The sequence below is a fragment of the Pleurodeles waltl genome, chromosome 10 (genome assembly GCF_031143425.1).
Source record: "Pleurodeles waltl isolate 20211129_DDA chromosome 10, aPleWal1.hap1.20221129, whole genome shotgun sequence".
Lineage (NCBI taxonomy): Eukaryota > Metazoa > Chordata > Amphibia > Caudata > Salamandridae > Pleurodeles > Pleurodeles waltl.
The window spans coordinates 1,067,446,362-1,067,466,809 of NC_090449.1; the positions used below are offsets into that span (position 1 = coordinate 1,067,446,362).

Consider the following 20,448-nt stretch of genomic DNA (forward strand, 5'->3'; position numbering starts at 1 on the left):
CTGTGTTTTTCCACATGATAGACCAAGCTGTGTTTTTCACACCAGACTACAGCTGATAAGAGAGAGTGCATTTGGTGTTTTCCTTTCTGCTCAGCCTTGGGAAGAGGAGTGGTCTAGGAGATCTGGCCAGTCTCCAAAGGCTTGCGTAGTTTTCCCCAGTCTGAGAGGAGGGGGCACGTTTTTGGAACGACGGCTCTGGACAACGGCATAGTTAGTTAGATTAAATCTGCTTTGACTTCAGACAGGAACGAAGACGTCAGTTGACTGTCTCCCGTTTGGGTAGAAAATATCTTTCTTGCAGTTGAACGGAGTCATCAACTTGAAGCCCCAGAAAGATGAAGCTGAATATAGACCCTACAGCCTTGCCCTACAGTGATGAATTTTGACTTTTATGCTCTGCTTTGAAGTTATGCTATAATATAATCACATGTATTTGCTGTGTACATTGCAACTGAGAAGTACTTTGATATATTTTGCTTTCATTGCTGCGACTACTTTTGAACGTGTGCTTCCAGCCTACTAATTTCGTCTCTCAGGAACCTCGTGGTGACATAATAATAGCAATAAATGTCTTCTTTAAACTCAGAAGTGCATTCCAAAGAGGTTCTGTAAACTTGGTTATGAGATAAGAGCAGGAAAGCAGAACATTGTGTTTAACAACAAGAGAAACATTGAGTAGGTTTTTGTTTTCTGGACTACAACTTTGTTTGTTACCTAAATGGACTGGTTTGGTCTTCTTTGACAAATGTGAACCAGAAAACAAAGCAGTGTGAAAACGCCAGCAAACACATTTCGCTGTGTCAAAGGGGAAGGGAAAAAAAACACCTTCAGGAAATAAAGTATCACCCATTATTATTATGCCACCAACATTGTAAACCAATCACAACACAAACACAAGCCAGTGTAATAATATAGTGAAATAAAATATACACCCACTCTCACTATCTGCCACTACTAGACATGAGTCACACGAACCATATCAACATTGAAACAAGTATCCCTCATATCAATTGCTGAGGAACGTAGCATTACTTACCTGTTCCAATCAAGCATAGTGGCCCATTGCTGATCCTCTTCAATTCAGGAAACGAAACACACATTGTCCAATAAGTTGTAAGATATCTGGGGGAGTCCTGTTAGGGGACATACAGAAAGGATAGGCACAGAATGGAGGAAAACTTTGTCGCTCAAATCTCCTTGAAGTGATTTTGGGGAGCTTGGGGACTTCTTCAATGCACACTGGTCCAACTCCAATTCAGCCATACATGTGCCTAAAACACTTGTGGTTCATTAGCCATTTAGACAGAAACAAACAATATAAAATAATAAGGTTTCCCCAGCTAGTATTTTTGTTTTTCTAAGCAGTTCATCAACAGTAGAAAGTAGAAAGTTCTATGGTGCCCCAGGTATAGTCAGGGAAGTAGAGTTTGTCTTCAAACTCAGGTGGTTCACCCAGACTTTGGTCAGCTAACACACTATCATAATCTGAGTCTGACAAATCACCCTCATCCACCTCCTGTTGTACTTCAAGTATGCAGTAATTTGGTGGTATTAAGTGCTGATTCATTTTGATCATGGTCAATCTCTTGATGTTTTGGGGTGAGAGACTGGTCCTTCTCACTGTGACAACCGCACCAGCTGCACTGAGCACACTCTCCGCAGACACACTGGCTACAGGGCAAGCCAGATACTTTATTGCCAGCCTGCTGAGCACTGGCAATTGGCACCTCTTCCCATACCATTACACCAATGCGTTTTGATCCAGATAGACTTCCTTTGGGTCATCCAGGTAGGCCTGGACCATCCTCCACCTTGCTCGAGCTCTTTTGCCTTTGCCTCTGCAGTAGACTGAAGCCCTACCGCTAGAAACTAATCAAATGCAGATTTTGGGGCTGCTGCTCCTGTTCCTGTTGTTGTTGATGGTATTGGTTATGGCTGCTGTGAGCCAACAGCACTGTCTGAAGGCTCTATGGAAAATGTAGGCTGCACCCCAGAACTTCTGCCCATGGGTGGGACTCTAATTTCCAAACATTCTTTTTCTAGGTCTCTGGCTTTTTCACAAATTCATGTCTTGTAGGTTGAAACATCCCTGTCTTATGAAAGTAGCCAGTAATTGTTTGTACTATGGGTCAGGAATTGTGGCACAGATGTAATGTTTGGATGGCACAATGTCTCTTTGCAGCCTTGTATTAGCAGATAAGCGAAGGGTTAAGCTCTCTGCCAACTCCTGAGCATCTGTTTTTTCATCCACACCTGCGTACATTTCAGACACCTCCTTTCACGGTTTCTGCAGTATTTGCACCAATGGGCTAGCTTGGCTCATGGTACAGTCCTCCCCACTGAATTTCTGTGTGAAAATTTCAAAAGTAAGCAGCATCTCTGTCAGGCATTTGACCAGGCCCCATTGGCACATTTCAATGATCATGCCTTTCACAGTTGCATCCCCTCTTTGCATAACATATTCATTGATCAGTCTGTGCTGCTCAAACAGACATCGTAACATGTAATAAGTAGAAATCCAATGTGTCGACACCTCCTGTATGAGGGCTTTAACTGGCATTCTATTATCACGCTGGATAATCCTCAACCCAAAGGGCTAAAATGAGAGCAGATTCTTCTGCCTGTGGACAGTAATTTGCTGACTCGTGGTTCTTTTTTGAGGAAGTCCTGTACAATGATGTTTATGCAGTGCGCCAAACACAGGACCCTGAACTAGCCACCATCTAACATGGCTTTAACTGTATTACTGCCATTGTCCATGGCAACAAATCCAATGTTAAGCCCTTTGTGGCGCAGCTATTCAAAGACCTTGTTGTTAAAGTCATCCAAGATGTTTGCAGCTGTATGGGATTTCTCCATAGTGAACATAGCTACTGTTGCATGCTTCCGAGCACCATTAAAAATTTCAGCTGTGTCAGCACCTGCAGATATCATTTCTCTAACCCCCCACAAATCCAGTGATGCACATGTAACCAGTGGCTTGACCACTGGTCTACATGTCTGTCATCAGGTGGATTGTGTGGACAGAAGTCTGTTGCAAAGTTTGTACAACCAATTCCAGCACATTGTGATTTAGCACTGGAACAGCATCTCTGGCGAAATAGGTCAAGCTGGGAACCTTCCATTCCGGGCAGATAGCTGTCACAAATTCTAGAAAACCCACTCCTTCCACAAGAAAAGGGAGGAGGTCCAACGCTAACATTTTAGCCAGCTTCCCATTGTACAAATGTGCCATTGGGTGGTTGCATTCCTACTATCCCTCCTGCCTAACCATGGTAGTAATAGTAGCCTGGACTTTTTTTTCTTTGCCTATACCACTGATGCAAGCGACTTAGAAGGTGGTGGTAGGCTCAATGCGTGTCTCAGGGAGGCAGCTACCATGTATGATTTTACCTTGGTGTTGTGACCTGACTCTGAGTCTTCCTGTGCCATTACGATGTTGCTGGTGTGGGCGACGATACTACTGCACTGCTGGGGACAGGACTGATTTGCGTAATGAAAATGTCACCCTTTTCTTCACCTTCACCTTCCACATGATTGGATAAGATTTCCTGCTCTCACCACCTTCCTCGCCACCATTTTTAGGTTTTTGCCCGCTAAGGTGCCCCTACCAGAGGATTGCGTGGTGTTTTCTCAAATGGGTTGTTTGGCCTCCGGTTCCACAGTTTGTACCTAGCTTACCCCGACTAACTCTTGCTCAGCAAATGGAGCATATGGCAACGTTTCGCTCCTTTTCACTAAGCCTAAAGAAGTCCCAAAATGGGGAGGTCAACTTTCTAACACTGGCACCACTGCCAATGTCTGAAGAAGTGGTGGTAGGTGGATGTTGTTTTGATGATGTTTGCCTCTCTGCAGTGCCTTCTTCTACTAAGGAGGCTGTGGATGCAGGTGGCCCCCAGGGCCTTGTAAATATGGAAGCTGGTGGAGGTGGTGGTATCTGTGCCACATCCCTCGGAGCAGGTTGAGAAGATGGGGTAATGTTTGACTCCACTGGGGCTGGGCTAACATCCATGATGACTGGCTCATCATCAGACTCATCATCCTCTTCTTCTTCATCCATAACTCTAAGACTTTCACGAACCTTCATTTTCACTCCTTGCCTCTCCTGGTGTGTCTCAGACTGAGGTGACATCCACGTGGAGTCTTGATCATCAGAAGGGGGGCTTGAAGAAGACGGCGGAGATCTGGAAGACAGGGGATCTTGTGAAAAAGGGGCTTCTTCTGATTCCTCTGCATGAAGCTTAACATCCAGATGTGCTCCTACTTCGGGAGGAACTGCTATTGCTGGCTTTGGCTGTTGTTGTCCACTGGCCTGAGTTTCCAGCAATGATTTGGTACTACTTTGAAATAGACTGACTTGAAATATAGCTCGCTAGTAGTTGCCACTAGAAACTTAAGCGAAGTCTGTCACCGATGTTTGTGAGGCCCAGTTGAAGACACATCACTGAAACAGTGGCCGTTACATGTTTTTACTCTGCAGTACCTTAAAAATAATAACAAATCAGTAATCCACACTGTTATTTCATGGACTTTCTTGAAGGAGTTCATGGTGTGCCACCGTGTCATGGGCTACGAGGAGCCGGTTTGGAGTTATATATACACATGTATGTATATGCGTGCACAAAACTCCACACTGTTACATATACAGCAAAGGAAAAGGCCGGCACTCCAAAACTCCACACTGTTACATATACAGCAAAGGAAAAGGCCGGCACTCCAAAACTCCACACTGTTACATATACAGCAAAGGAAAAGGCCGGCACTCCAAAACTCCACACTGTTACATATACAGCAAAGGAAAAGGCCGGCACTCCAAAACGGTAACGCCGCAAGATTTATTCTGGGTGACGCGTTTCGACCATGAATTTCTTACTCATAGACAAACACAGTGATTTTGTGTCCATTTTCCCATGAAAAATATACACCCCTGTTCAATAAATATAAAAGAAAGACTCGCCCGGTTAGGGTTGTTTGATTATTCCATGAATTCTTCCTTACACGGTATAATACAGACAAACATTAAATTAATATCCACCATATCATATCATTATTTTTCCTAATCCAAAGTTATTAGCAGATTTGCAATGTTTCTTATATGCAACAGCCTGTTTTAAAAATTGTATATAAAGCCCAGTGGCTATTATTGCACTATTGCATTTATGAGACCACCAATTTTGAAAATCATGTATTACGCCCAGTGGCTATATTTGCCTGGAAAGATTTAATGAATATCTACATCATAGTAACTTCCTCCTTGACCACAGCACAAACTAAAGAATATTGTTCCCAAATAAACAATATAACGGCAAACAAATAATGAAAAAATGCACATGAGCATTACACAAACCCCAGTAATAAAATCTCCCTAGAACAAAGATATCCCCTTATATGTCTCCACTTCATGGTCATCACATACATTGGAATAAGGTTACCACACAAAAAGTACATCATACAAACCCAATTTGTCAATCAAGTACATTCCTCAAAAAATATATACATCAGAATGTTGAAAACTCTTTAAGCTTTATGTATAAAAAGTTCCTCGTCCTTGTTGAGTCTTCCCGGATATCTGCTGTTCAACATAACAATATATTCGGATTCCATCCACCTCAGGGTGAGTTCCTTATCACCTCTTCTCATAGTTGGCACCACCCTGTCAATGCCAAAGAAAGACATGCCATCAACCTCACCATTGTGAACCTGTTTACAACATCTTGCTACTGGGTAGCTGGCATCTTTGTTTCTGATAGCCCTCCAATGTTCGAGAATTCTCTTTTTTACAGGGAAGCTCATGCTGCCCACATACTGCAGTCCACACACAGTAACACGTACACCGCAAAATCAGAAGTGCAGTTAATGAACTTTCTGATCTTTACCTTCCTCCCTGTAGGTAGACTGAATGTTTTTTGTGTGTACAGGCCTTACACTTTGCACATTTACAGAATCCTTGCTGAGCTTGTAACCACGAGCTTGAATTCTTAGAAGGGTTACTATGCACCAATATCTCCCTCAAAGAGCAACTTTTTCTACATGTTATCTTAGGACAAGAGCTGTCCTGATCACCAATTACTCTGTCAGCTTTAATCAAATGCCAGCACTTCTTCAGAATCTTCCCTACACTGTGAGAATCAGTGTTGTAGGTGGTAATAAACCCTATTTTAATATTCTCTTTATTCTTGCCCTTAGGTAAGAAAAGAATGTCCCTCTTCACACTAGAGACCTTTTTGCATGCTGCCTCACTCACTCTCACGGGGTATCCTCTAGATCTAAATCTACCCACCATATTTGTTTGTTCCTTTTTGAAAGCCTGAACTGTGCTACTATTCCTCTTGGCTCTGAGCAATTCCCCATATGGGATGCTCCATTTCAAATTTAGTGGATGATGACTATCTGCGGGCAAAATGCTATTACCTGCAGTACTCTTTCTGAAAATACTGGGATGCAGGTTCCCTCGCTCTACAGTAACTAAAATATCCAGAAACTCCATAGATGACCGATTTGTTCTAAGGGTAAATTTCAAATTCAAATCATTGGTAGAGAGCCATATCAAAAATTCCTTCAAAGTGTTTTCTGGCCCATCCCAGATTACCAAAAGATTATCAATGTATCTTGTCCATAGAATTATATGGTTTGTCCATCTTTCATTACCAACAGCCCATACATGCTGGGATTCCCACCATCCCATAAACATACATGCATAACTGGGAGTGAATCTGCTTCCCATCGCAGTCCCTGTTATTTTTTTATGCCATTGATCAAGGAATGGGCATATAGGGCCAATGGTTTGTCTTTGAAGAAATGTCGGCATGCCCCAATGCCCAAATCATGTGCAATACATGTGTACAATCACACAACATCAATGGTGACCATGATATAACTGGACTCCCAGGAGATGTCCTGTATCTTAGTTATAAAATCCACACTGCCCCTGCAGTATGAAAAAAGACTAAGGACATAAGGGCATAGAAAATAATCCAAGTACATAGAAGGATTTTCAAGCAAGCTACCATTGCAGATATGATAGACCTGCCTAGTGGTTTTATACTATGTTTATGGATTTTTGGCGGAATACAAAAACATAGTGCTGTATGTTTCTTATTTAATAGAAACTGAAACTTATCCTCTGATAAAAGGTCCTTATCCCCCCAATCAGAAAGCAGGGAATGGTAGCATGCAATCAAATGTTTATATGCCATTAATGAAGATTTCTCATAGCTTCCCCATAGTGCCAGCTGTCGTTTAGCCTCCTATCCCTTAGGACCACATTACCGCCTTTATCTCCGGGTTTGATCACAAATGAGGTGGCCTTTCTAAGAGTTTCTAACGCCACCCGCTGTCCTGTCAATAAACTCCTCCCAAAATTATTTCCACTGTTCTGCCTTACTTTCAATAAATCAAAAAGTACAGCATCACAGAATTAATCAAAATTATCATGAGGGTGCCAGGATTGCATCTGGACTTAGGCCTAAAATCATCCTCACAGGTCTCATCAATTTCCAATACTAGATCACATAGCAAATCTCTCTTAAAATTCCAGGTTCTCTCACCAATCTCCAGTTCTCTCAAAACTGCCAAGCCATCAATATCACCAGTACATAAACCCCTGGTAACATCCATAGAATCCAAATTACCCCAGGTTACCCTCCCCTGGCATCCATTTGCCCTTGTCTTTTTGCTGAGTAAATATCTTTAGCAATTTCAATTTTCTGATAAATAGAAAAAGGTCAATGCGAGTTCTTACATAATCAAAATTAGCAGTGGGACAAAAAGATAGGTCAAGTTCCAAGAAAGAACGTTCGTCTGGGGTTAAAGAATGAGAGAATAAATTCACCACAGTTAATTTGTTCTCACCCATTATTTGTTCCTTTTGCTCTGCCGAGTGTCCTTCCCATGTGACCTGTTGTTTCTTTGTGGACGTGTCTCCCCTTCTCCTATATAAGTGTGTAAATATTTAGATTGTTGTCTGTTTGTAGTTAGTTAATGCTAATATATTTTGGGTTTTATTGTTATGATTTTAATAATATGATTTATTGGGGGTGAATGGTAAAGGTTTTGGTGATGGAATATATTTATAGTTCATTCAAACGTGTATAAAATGTTTTAGGTTTATTTCTAATAATTGTTTTAAGTAACAAGTGTTTCTTTAATATTTATTAATGATTAATTATTTTGGTATCATTGTAGTCAATATTAGGTGAATGTATATTTTTTAAATAATATACATTTATTTAAAGGTGACCATATATTTGTTTTCGACGTGTTATATGTTTATTTAATGGTGATGATATTTTTATTTTCGATGTTGTGTTTTTGACAAAAGTAAAAATCGATACTTTTAACAAAGTTATTTGTGTTCTTGATATGTGGTATTTTACTGGTTAAGTATAGGAAGTCAATATTTTTGTTATCAATATTTATTTTCCAATATTTTTGTGGTTTGATATTTTATGCATCAATATTATTTCAGTGATCTGTGATAAGGTCTTCTTTTTCTCTTATCTTACTAAGATGGTTACTGCATGGGTAGGTAGGTCCTTGTTCTTATGTTTGTGAATTGATGGTGGCTGAGTGGTGGGTACAGGGTTGTTTTTCCAGTAATTGGATGAGAGTTGATTAGGGATGAATTGTGAAGAAGGGGCCTGTTGTTTCTCTTGTCTTTGTGAGGTGACTGTGGCTGTGGAGTTGGAAGGGTCTTGTTATTCTAATGTTTGTGTGTAGATGGTGGCTGACAGTTGGTTTAGTGTCTTGCTCCTCTTTTTATGGTAAGCTAGTGGTGGATAAGTGGTGGGGTAGGATCTTATTGTTCTCATATTTGTGAGTTGGTACTCGATGAGACCAGGAGTATAACACAAGTCTATGCACACCTTGTGGTGCAGGGAATCCCCATCCATCGGGGGGTCGTCAATCAGCCTCAGGTCCATAAATATCTGTGAGATATGAGAGACTCAGGACCCACTCACAACATTCTGTGGGGAGCATTGATTGGCGAGGTGATGTTGGCTGATGGATGGGGTAGTCTAATCTTTGTGAGTTGATAGCATCTGAGAGTTGGTTAAGGGGCTTGTTCCATTTACATTGGTGAGTTGATGGCGGCTGATAGCTGGGGCAGTCTTCTTGTTCCTCTTTTCCATGTGAGTTGAAGGTGATTGAGAGTTGGTTTAGGGTCTTATTCCTCTTCTCTTGGTGATTTGACAATGGCAGAGAGATAAGGTAGTCTTGTTGCCTCTATAATCTTTGTCAGATGTCAGTGGATGAGAGTTGCTTTAGGGTCTTGTTCCTCTTATCTTGGTGAGTTGATGGATGATGGATGGGGTAGTCTTGTTTCTCATCTAACCTTTGTGAGGTGGTAGCAGCTGAGAGTTGGTTTATGATTGTTTGCCACTTACCTTGGTGAGTCGATGGTGGCTGATAGATGAGGTAGTCTTGTTGCCCCTCTACTCTTTGTGAGTTGATAGCAGCTGAGAGTTGGTTTATGGTCTTGTTCCACTTACTTTGGAGAGTTGTTGGTGGCTGATAGATTAGGAAGTCTTGTTGCTACTCTTTTCTTGGTGAGTTTATAGCAGCTGAGAGTTGGCTTAAGGTCTTGTTCCACTTACCTTGTTGAGTTGATGTTGGCTGATAGATGGGAATGTCTTGTGGTTCCTCTTTTCTTTGTGAGTTGAGAGCAGCTGAGAGTTGGTTAAGGGTTGTGTTCCATTGCTCTTGGTGAATTGTTGGTGGCTGATAGATGAAGTAGCCTTGTTGCTCCTCTAATCTTTGTGTGTTCATAGCAGCTGAGGGTTGGTTAAGGGTCTAGTTCCACTTACCTTGGTAAGTTGATCGTGGCTGATTGATGGGCTAGTCTTGCAGTTCCTCTTATCTTTGTGAGTTAATGGTGACTGACAGATGGGGTAGTCTTGCGGTTCCTCTTTTCTTTATGAGTTGATAGCAGCTGAGAGTTGGTTTAGGGTCTTGTTCCACTTACCTTGGTGAGTTGATGGTGGCTGATTGAGGGGTTAGTCTTGCGGTTCCTCTTTTCTTCTGTGAGTTGATATCAACTGAGAATTGCTTTAGGGTCATGTTGCACTTACCTTGGTGAGCTGATGGTGGCTGATTGTTGGGCTAGTCTTGCAGTTTCTCCTACCCTGGTATATTGATGGTGGCTGAGAGTTGCTTTAGGGTCTTGTTCTTCTTCTCATAGTGAGTTGATGGTGGCGGATAGATGGGCTAGTCTTGCGGTTCCTCTTTTCTTTGTGAGTTGATAGCAGCTGAGGGTTGGTTAAGGGTCTTGTTCCACTTACCTTGGTGAGTTGATGGTGGCAGATTGAATGGGCTAGTCTTGCGGTTCCCTTTCACCACTGTGAGCTGATACTGACTGAGACATGGAGTAGGGCTTTGTTTCTCTTGCTAGTTCCTTGAGTGTGATATGTGAAATACGCAGCTGTAGAACTTACCATGCGAGTGGCTGTGTAAAGGCATGTTCCTTTGAAAATGAACTGTTAGTGTGGAGCTGTTGATACAGTGGTTCAAAGATACCACAAACTACCCAGAGCTCTGTCTAAAACTAAGCAAAATATTGTGTTTAATCAAGCAGAAGCTGTGGTACTTTCAGGGCAAATTAAATAGCTTTGCTTAGTTCCCACTTTAAAAAAAAATAATTTGTGGAAAAGTTTCAAGGTGGCTATCATGTAAATTTGCCATGCAAGGTGGAAGTTCCCTTCAAGGAATATTATCATCCGTCACCCGTTACCAATGCTGTGGTGGACTGTAGGTGCCCTCGCATGGTACCAGTGGGAGGCAGCACCAACCTGCCTCTACTAGAATGTACTGTGGCCTCACCGGCAGATGAGGGGGCACCATTTTTAGAAGATTCCAATACACCTGACTCTTCTCAAATGGGTTTTAGACCCACAAATAATATGGAATCTACCCTTTTGGCAGTCTCCGACAACGTAAGACGGGAAGCAGATCAGGGCAAAGCAGCTGCACTGATTCTACTAGACTTATCAGCAGCAATTTGATACTGTTTCACAAAGCCTTTTGATAAATAAACGTATTGGACTGCATTGCGATGGTTTTGTCCCTTCTTGGCTGATAGGACTAGGTAGGTTTAGTTGGGCACTGTTAGATCCTCCCACACTGGGTGAAGTGAGGGGTGCTGCAGGGTTCATCACTAAGTCAACCCTTTTCAATGTGTATGTTGCAGCCCTTGCTAAACTGGTGTGTAAGTGGGGTTTTGAAACTTGTTTTTACGAGGATGATACTCAACTGATCATTTCTTTAGGTGATCAAGATGAGAAAATTAGACACAACCACCCAGGTTGCCTTGAGGATGTTGCTGGTCAGATGAAGAAGCAGTGTTTGAAGCTAAATGCCAATAAAACAGAGATTTAACTTTTTAGCGATGCCCAGAATACTTGGGACCCAATGTGGTGGATGGCCTCTTTAGGGAAGGCTCCTATTGCAAACAAGCATTTACAATGCAACGGTGTCACATTTCGTCGAGTTAAGGCTGTTAGCGTTGTAAACTCCTAACGGGAGTTTTCTTGCCACAATAATTGTAAAAAAATCCAGCGCGATTGTGCTTTGTAAAACCCAGCACGATCGCGCAGCGAAATAAAGAGAAAAAGTAGTCCAGAAACCATATGGAAAACACAGAGCATCATATGTTTTCAGTGGTTGGTCGGTGCGCTCGAGGAGGGCTAAACACCGGAAAAGGCATGACATATGCATTCCTTTGACTAATAAAAGCAAGCGGATTTTAAAAGGCAAGCCCACGAACCAATGAAAGTTGCTAACCTAAGATGGGCACATTAGAAGCCTAAAGAGAGGTTACAGCAGGATCAGAGCACTTTGCGCTTGACCCTAAAAAGGCGGTAAGGAATTTGGGGTTTCTAATAAACAACTCCCTATCTGTGTCGGAGCAAGTGGCTGCTATCTGTGGGAGATGTCTTGAGCTACTGAAACTTCTTAAAAAACAATTTAATTGGACCCGGTTGAGTGGCGTAGAACCATTGTCCCTGTGATGAGCAGACTGGATTATGGTAACGCACTACGGGGCCAGATGTACGAGGCCCTCGCTCCTCCTGGCCCCACACTAGCGTCATTATGTTTTATGCTAATGTGGTGTTATGGAGGCCATTTCCCCGTGACATATTTACAAAGTGGCGCAATGCTTGCATTGCCCAACTTTGTAACCCCTTGCACCACATTATGCCTGCGCCAGCCATAATGTATGCAAGGTGGCGATCCCACGCAAAAAATGGCGCAGCCATGGTGTCGTTAGGTGAGGCAGGGGTGATGCAAGAAAAGTGGTGCATCAGGACCCGCGCACCACTTTCTTGTATACGTGGCCCTATTCGTTGGGATGTCGGCCCATCTCTTCTGTCGGCTGCAGACAATTCATAATATGGCTGCTAGACTCATGCGCAGCAAAGATAGCTAGTGCTTGGCCTGGGCTTGCCTGAAGACCCCGCACTGGCCTCCTATTCAAGGGTTCTAGGGCTAAATCCAAGCTCCTGCGTCGTGCACACAGGGCACGTCATCACACCAGCCCCCCACTCTCCAGTCTACGCTGAAGGGTTATTTCCGTGAAAAGCCTGAGCTCTGCGCACAGTGAGCAGTGCTTAATTTGTGCTTGTTGTTTCCGGTGCTGAGCACCGGCAGTTCTGTTTGAGGGCCGGGGCTTATTCTTCTGCCTCAAGCATTTGCAGCGTGCAAAAGACAGATATGGGAAAGACGGAGGAAGGGAAAAAACGAAAAAGCGTCACAAAGGGAGAAAGCAGAAAGCTGCTAGAGTGAGCTGAAGGGGCAGGTAGTTGCTTTAAATGGATTGAAGAGGCCTCGGATGTCTTCAGGATTACACTGTCTCAGTATTCTGTGTTCACACATTTAATTGCAACAGCCGCGTGTTCAAGAGGAGGGCTTTGGGAACCGGCACCTCTTTATTTACAAATTAAGCACTGACCGTGCGTCCCCAAAACTAAGGGAAAGCTAAATCTGGGGGCCACCTCCACCCTGCTGGCGGCTTCTCTTTGGAACTCGCTGCCACTTGAGCTCCGTCCCACTAATGAGTATCTCAGATTCAGAAAGAAACTCAAACTTTGGCTCCTGCCCAACTAAAGGTCTGCCCAGTCTCCTTCACTCAGTACTCACGTATGTCAGTTGGCATGACTTAGCGCCGTGATATCACTTCGGGGAAGACCGCAGAGCTTTACAAATACTGGAAATAAATAAATAAAAGTGTAACTTCCCCCCGGTGTCTCTATCTCACGCACACACGCACGCACACTTCCATCCCTTGCACATAAACACGCGCTGTTCCATAGGAATGCGCGCACAACTGGGGCCAGACAAGGTCTCGGACATATATTCTCTCCTTATCTCCTTTCCCGATCACTAGCTTCTCATCAGCCGCGCGCAGATTCCCAGAAATCAGATAAAACCCAGCAAGAAAGTCAATGGGAAACTCGCTTTATTTCCATCAACTTCAAAGACCTTGGAATTAGACGGTTCCCTGTTGATCCCGCTAGTAAATCATTTTAAAACCTATTAACCGGCTCCTCGTTCGGTAGAATCATTAACAGAGGCAAGAATATGTAATTACACTAAATATCCAGCCAGGTCTCAGGAGCAGGAATTTTATCTGGAAGAGGGGGGGGGGAGCACCCAGGGCCTGTCTTGAACCCCAGTGTGGCACTGAGTGGCACTCGCACGTGGGTGGCTGTCCTCTCCAGCAAACAAGCATTGGCACCGACAATCCCCGTGGCTCTTGGCGGTGACATTGCTTTCCCCAGCTTCAGCCACTCTCAGGACGGGTAGTGTACATATAGGTTGACTGAGAGTCCTGGATTTGCCGGGACAGTCCCGGTTTCTCGCCAGCTGTCCCGGTAGATTTCAGCAGATTTGGCCCATGCCCCGGTCTTTAGAGGGAGACGACTGAAAACAGTGAAAGGCGCTTTGTAGGTGTTCCAAAGCGGTACTAGTTAGGAGCTGTAGTACGCGAGCAATTTGATTAACAGGTATGATGCTGGTTTCCTATATTGATGTGAGCTGTCATTTCCCTCTGCTCCCTTGATGGAAAAGTGCAGTCCTTCTTCTATTTCTACACAATGTCCTCAAGATCTGCTTACCCTAAGTACAGACAGCAAACCTCTCTAAAACAAAAATAACATGTATGTGGTGGGAGGAGCCATCTGGCCCCTGGCACACAGGACATGTGGAATGTGCAGAGCCGGTGTGTGAGTTCTTCCTATATGCACAAACAGGGCCGGCTTTAGGGCGGTGCGACCGGTGCGGCCCCACCGAGTGCTGACCTAGATGGGGGAGGTGGCGCTGGCCTCAGGGGGGCGCTGTGTTTAGCAATAACTTACGAAACTTGCGATTTCAAAGCACCTGCTGAAAAGTTCTGTGTGTGTCTAGCCTTCAGGAACCACTTAACATGTCAAGATAACTCTTGTGAGGAAGGTCCTTGCTAGAGAGAGAGATCTGAGTTTTATCTAGTGGTATTTTTGACTTGCCATAAAGTAGCTCAGAGGGTTGATACGCCAGCTGCAAAGAACAGATCTGTATTTTATGTGGATAGCTGAGTGGATTAGTAAAACCAGCCTTTTCAAGCACTTTAAAACAAATGAAACATGTGAGAGGGGCTATGGAGAGATGAGTGCACTTTTGTCCGGTGGTAGTGAGGGAATCCGAGGAGGTGGTCATGGGGTGGTGGGGCACCAAAATACAGCGCTGTACCAGACGCCACCATCGCTAAAGTCAGCCCTGTGCACAGAGCACTAATGGCAAGAGAAGACTCCATGTCCACTTCTTTTCATACGCAGGACGTGTGCACTAGGAGTTAAAGCATCACACAGGGCGGTTACAGGACACATGGAGCATGTGCACCAGGAGTTAAAGCATCACACAGGGCGGTTACAGGACACATGGAGCATGTGCACCAGGAGTTAAAGCATCACACAGGGCGGTTACAGGACACATGGAGCATGTGCACCAGGAGTTAAAGCATCACACAGGGCGGTTACAGGACACATGGAGCATGTGCACCAGGCTTTAAAGCATCACACAGGGCGGTTACAGGACACATGGAGCATGTGCACTAGGAGTTAAAGCATCACACAGGGCGGTTACAGGACACATGGAGAATGCGCACCAGGCTTTAAAGCATCACACAGGGCGGTTACAGGACACATGGAGCATGTGCACCAGGCTTTAAAGCATCACACAGGGCGGTTACAGGACACATGGAGCATGTGCACCAGGAGTTAAAGCATCACACAGGGCGGTTACAGGACACATGGAGCATGTGCACCAGGAGTTAAAGCCTCACACAGGGCGGTTACAGGACACATGGAGCATGTGCACCAGGAGTTAAAGCATCACACAGGGCGGTTACAGGACACATGGAGCATGTGCACCAGGAGTTAAAGCATCACACAGGACGGTTACAGGACACATGGAGCATGTGCACCAGGAGTTAAAGCATCACACAGGGCGGTTACAGGACACATGGAGCATGTGCACCAGGCTTTAAAGCATCTCACAGGGCGGTTACAGGACACATGGAGCATGTGCACCAGGCGTTAAAGCATCACACAGGGCGGTTACAGGACATGGTAGTGACAGGGCACACTTCGCTTGCACGGATTCGACACAACGTGTGCTGAAGCGATACAAGCTTAATTTCATGTGTGTGTGTGTGTGCAGGTGTGATGGTCTTTAAGTGGGGCATGTGTTATGCATGTTTGATGACATGCGCTTGTGATAGTGTGTCTGATGAAGAGACTGTGATGGTGAGTGATTTATCCTGTAATGGTGCCACGGATATTGTAGCAGTGTGTGTGTTTGTGCGTGTGTGGTGTTTTCTGGGATGTGTGTTTTAAGTGTTTGATGACGTGGTCGTAGTGATCATATGCTGGTGGTAATGGGTGTGATGGTGATAAGTGTGTGATGCTCAGTGATTTATACATTATGTCGTTATGTTATCAGTATTTGTATTGCACCAGGTGGCAGCAGCCGCTGCCACAAATCTCAAGGGGAGGGGTGGGAATGGGTGGGTGGGGAGAGGGACGGGGATGGAGGGGGGGAAATAAAAAAAATAATAAAAATTGATCTTATCTCGGACCACTGTCTCCCGATGTCTCGCTCGCTCCCTCCAGGATTCACTGGGACACAAGCACAGGCTTCCCAGCAATCTTGGCGCTGCTTTCATGCTAAACATAGCATGAAAGCTGCGTCAGGATTCGTCTGAGCATCTTGGACTGCCACTCAGACACAGCCCTGGTTAAGCTGTTAAACACAGCCGGGCTGGATACACCTAAGTGCGTATTTGTGTTTGACCAGCCTGAGACAGCCGGTCAAACACACATGTGCACTTAGGAGCACTCCATTCCCCCTCCCACGTCCCATGGCCCAGCCACGCCTCTCCCTGGACTGCTGGCTGAGCAGCAGAAGAAAAATAAAACAATAGTGAGCTATCATATTATTTTTCTGCTGCTGGCTCAGCCAGGGGGTGATGCCCCTTCACCATGCCTGGAGGGTATCCTGCCACTGAAGCAAGTGCAGGCCTAGGAATGGAAAGTGGGCTATTCGAAAAGCCATGCCATCACTTTCTTGCAGGATTCAAGAACTAAGGAGGTGGGTCTGATGTGTAACGGGAGGTTGTTCCAGGCTTTAGGAGCGACCTAACAGAAGGTCAGACTGCCGGCTGTGGTTCTGCGTGTGCGTGGAGTATGTGCGAGAGGGAGTCCAGCTGAACAGAGGTGTCTGGTGGGTTTGTGAAAAGAAATTTGGTTGTTGAGGTAAGCTGGACCTGTGTTTTTTATAACTTTGGTGGTGTTTGTGAGGAGTTGGAACTAGGCTCGTTTGTATATCGGGAGCCAGTGGAGCTCCCGAAGGTGCGATGTGATACACGTGCAGCATGGTACGTTGAGTGTGGTCCTAGCTGCTGAATTCAGCATGGTTTGGAGTCGTCTGGTGTGTTGCTTGCTAATTCCAGCACAGAGGATGTACCTAGTTCAGTTTGCTTGTGATGAAGGCACATGTGATGGTTTCGCGGTTGCTGGTGGGAAGCCATTTCAAGATCCTCCTTAGCCTCTTCAGGGTGCGGAAGCAGGAGGCTGTGACAGCGTTGACTTGGGCAGTCATGTTGAGCTGGCTGTCGATGACACTCCTGAGGTTCTTGGTGTCATCTCATTGAGATGGTTGGGTAGGCGCTTGTTTCTCTAGTACTTTTCCCAGGCAAGGTACCAGGGAGACAGGTCTGCAATGGGCTGTTGTTTTTGGGCCCATGGTTGGCTTCTTGGGATGAGTGGAGATCCATTACATGTTTCCAGGCATTCAGAAAGGTGGCTGTAGTGATGGGGGCATCCAGGATAGGGGTGAGCGCTGAGCTGATGGGTTGTAGTTCTTTGGCAAAGACGTGGTGGGGGCAAGGGCCTGAGGTGGCCCCAGAGTGGACTACCTGCATGGCGGGGGCCGTTTTGTCCATGAAGATAGTGGGACACAGTCAGAGTAGTTTCTTTGGTCAAGATGGGAGCATTGTGTGTGTGTTTGTGTCACGCTGTTTTTATGGAGAGAGTGATGTGTGTATTTGAGGGCATGCAGTGTCAGTGATCATGTGTTGGTGGGGGTTGGTATGGGACGGTAAGTGTGTGGTGGTAAGGTATTTATACTGTAACAGTGTTGACTGCTATTGTGGCTTAATCTGTGTGTGCATGTGTGATGGAGTTTTTTGTGGAGAGAATGTTGTGAGCATTTGATGGCATGCAGTCTCAAGTCTCAGTGATCACGTGTTGGAAAGGATGGTATGTGAAAGTAAGGGTGTGATGGAGAGTTAATACTGTGACTGTGTTGACCGGTAGTATGCCTTAATGTGTGTGTGTGCATGTGTGGTGGTGTTTTTGTGGGGCATGTGTTTAGAGACCTTGATAATGATAAAGTGTGTGATGAGTATGTGATGTTGAGCAATTGATTCTTTTAGGCTGTCAGCAGATATTGTGGCATAGTGTGTGTGTATGTGTGTGTGTGTGTGTGTGTGTATGTGTGTGTGTGCATGTGTGCATGTGTCATGGTGTTTTGTGGGGCATGTGTTGTAACTGTTAGATGGAATCTGCTCCACATGGTCATGTTTCGGGGACATTGTGGATGATGAGACATGTGTGATGGTGAGTGAGTGATGATGTAAAGGTGTCTACTGGTGCTGTGGAATAAGCATGTGTGTATGGATGAGCACATCCTAGCTGATGCGCATGTTTCACTCTCAGAGATCTTGCATGAATCGAGTGGTAACGATTAGCTAGTGTTGAGTAGAGCTCTGGGGTACAGCGGTCATGCTTACCTACAAGTAGCCTAAGGTTCACCCTCATTGTCCCCACTTTTAAACACCTACATTATATCCCTTTTGGTTTCCTGAGGTCTCTGAACCTCCTTTCCTGCTCCTAGGAGGACACTTACATCTATGAGCAAGTCACCACAAAGAGGACAAATTCACCAATGTCACCAATGTCACAGATGCCTAAGAACAGCTGAAAGCAAGATGAGTAAAACGGCTGAATGCTCAAAGGCTCCACGACCAAAATCCCGGATCTAGACCCACATCCCATCCTTAAGAAGATGACTCTGGGCCTGATTTAGAACTCAGTGGATGGGTTACTCCATCACAACGGTGAAGGTTATCCCGTCCGCTGAAATCTAAATCCCGTAGGATATGATGGGATTTAGATTTCAGTAGATCTGTCACCATTCCGATGGAGTAACACGTCCGCTGAGTTCTAAATCCGGCCCTCTCTCCACTCCAGAGTAACTAACACCATCCCAATAAAGACCAGGGTCCCTAAACGTGACACCTTCTGGGATTCCAAACTGAACCTTAACTCCCAGATTGGAGCTTTGATCTGATCTTCATTTCATCAGTAATGGTGCTCACAAAACCTATCATTCATCCCCAGAGGTTACTCCAACCCCAGCTGTTCAAGCGCTTGTTAATCTCTGTTTTATAATCCTTTTCAAACTACACCAACGCCCTCTACACTGGACCTCCAGGCGAGCAAATGAACCAACTAAATGAGTGAGAAATTCAGCGACAAACCTCCTCTTTGGTGTGCAAAACTCAGAAAATCACATAGAGCGGAGGCAACCTCAAGGAGTGGAAAACAGAAAAGATACTCTGGCTCACCTCCAGGCGCTTGGAAGGTTCTGCTTCTAGGCACCAGCAGAACAAAATGAAGACATTCCCTCCAGGCACCTCTGGTCTAACAACCTCAACCTCTTCGTAGGTCCTAAAACAAGCTCCAGGGCTTGCAGAAAGAAGGATATCCCTAGAGAGAGCCCCCCGCATGAGGGACAACCTCTCGGGCACACGTACAAGTCACACAACCTTCACAGACACAGGAAAAAGCTAATATGAATGAGTGAATTTGATCAATAGAAATCATGGCAATTATAAACCACTGGTATAAGAAACAACATCTAAGGAGCAAAAATTACAGTAAATACTCAAGAATACAAAAGATGTTAAAAGCCTGATTGACTGGCGCTTTTTCCATTATATGCGGCAAAAAACGATATTAAAATCAGTCAAACCACTTGATCAAAAGCAGCTTAAAATATGATCTAAAAGTTCAAAAAATGTATGCATAGTCATGTCGTGAGATGTGCACTTTGGCTGCCCACTTAGGTGCCAGGCAGACTGGGCCCAGGTCTGTAGCCTAGGTAAGCCTAGTTTTAAAATACAGTCAGCTTTAGGGCTACTTCCGGGTTTACGTCTGGAGTCACGTGATCATACCTCAGTGAAGGTCCATGGAGTACTTCAGAGGTGTGCAATTAGAAATCAAGCAAAAGGTAACAATTTAAAAACTGCTGCAACAAGCAGATGCTGGGGCGAGATGACACATGTTGTAAACCTGGCTTCTAACATGTTTGGCTCACTTTTAGCTTAACTGCCACTTTTTAGCTTAGATTTAAACCTCTTTTCACATCCAGTGATCAATACTCAATAAAGTTCGCAGTATCAATGCTCCAGAAAATGCCCTTTAGGACATGGTGTTAACGTTTGACAAATGAAATTGACAGCAACTAAAGACAATTGCTTAGGTACAAAATTCAGTGCAGTGTCAAACTTCAGCTCAGTACCAAAGCTCGAAAAAACACGCCCTTTAAAACGTGATGCTAAAATTTTACAATGTAAGTTTGACGATTTAAATTAACTGTAGGAAACGCCAATCGCTAAAGTTGAAACTTCGGCGCAGTATCAAATCTCAGCTCGGTATTGATGCTCGGGAAATGCCCTTTAAAACATGATGTTAAAATTTAACAATGTATTTTAGCAACAGCTGAGGACAACTTCTAAAGTGCCAGCTTCGGTACTGGGACCCAGTCAGCTAACTGGGGAAAAAATGGAGCTTCATGAGCATGAGTTGCTCGCATTAGAAGTAGATTCCTCACTTGCACTAAAAGTTTGTTTGC

The 20,448-nt window shown here is 44.5% G+C and overlaps 1 long non-coding RNA gene across 1 annotated transcript in view; it reads right to left on the bottom strand.

Annotated features, from left to right (window-relative positions):
• Nucleotides 1–4,820: 4,820 nt before the first annotated feature.
• Nucleotides 4,821–20,448, bottom strand: part of LOC138260856 (uncharacterized) — a 111,441-nt gene continuing 95,813 nt past the window's right edge. The window contains exon 2 of the long non-coding RNA XR_011199028.1: nt 4,821–5,653. This is a non-coding gene — a long non-coding RNA (uncharacterized lncRNA). The remainder of the gene's footprint in view (nt 5,654–20,448) is intronic.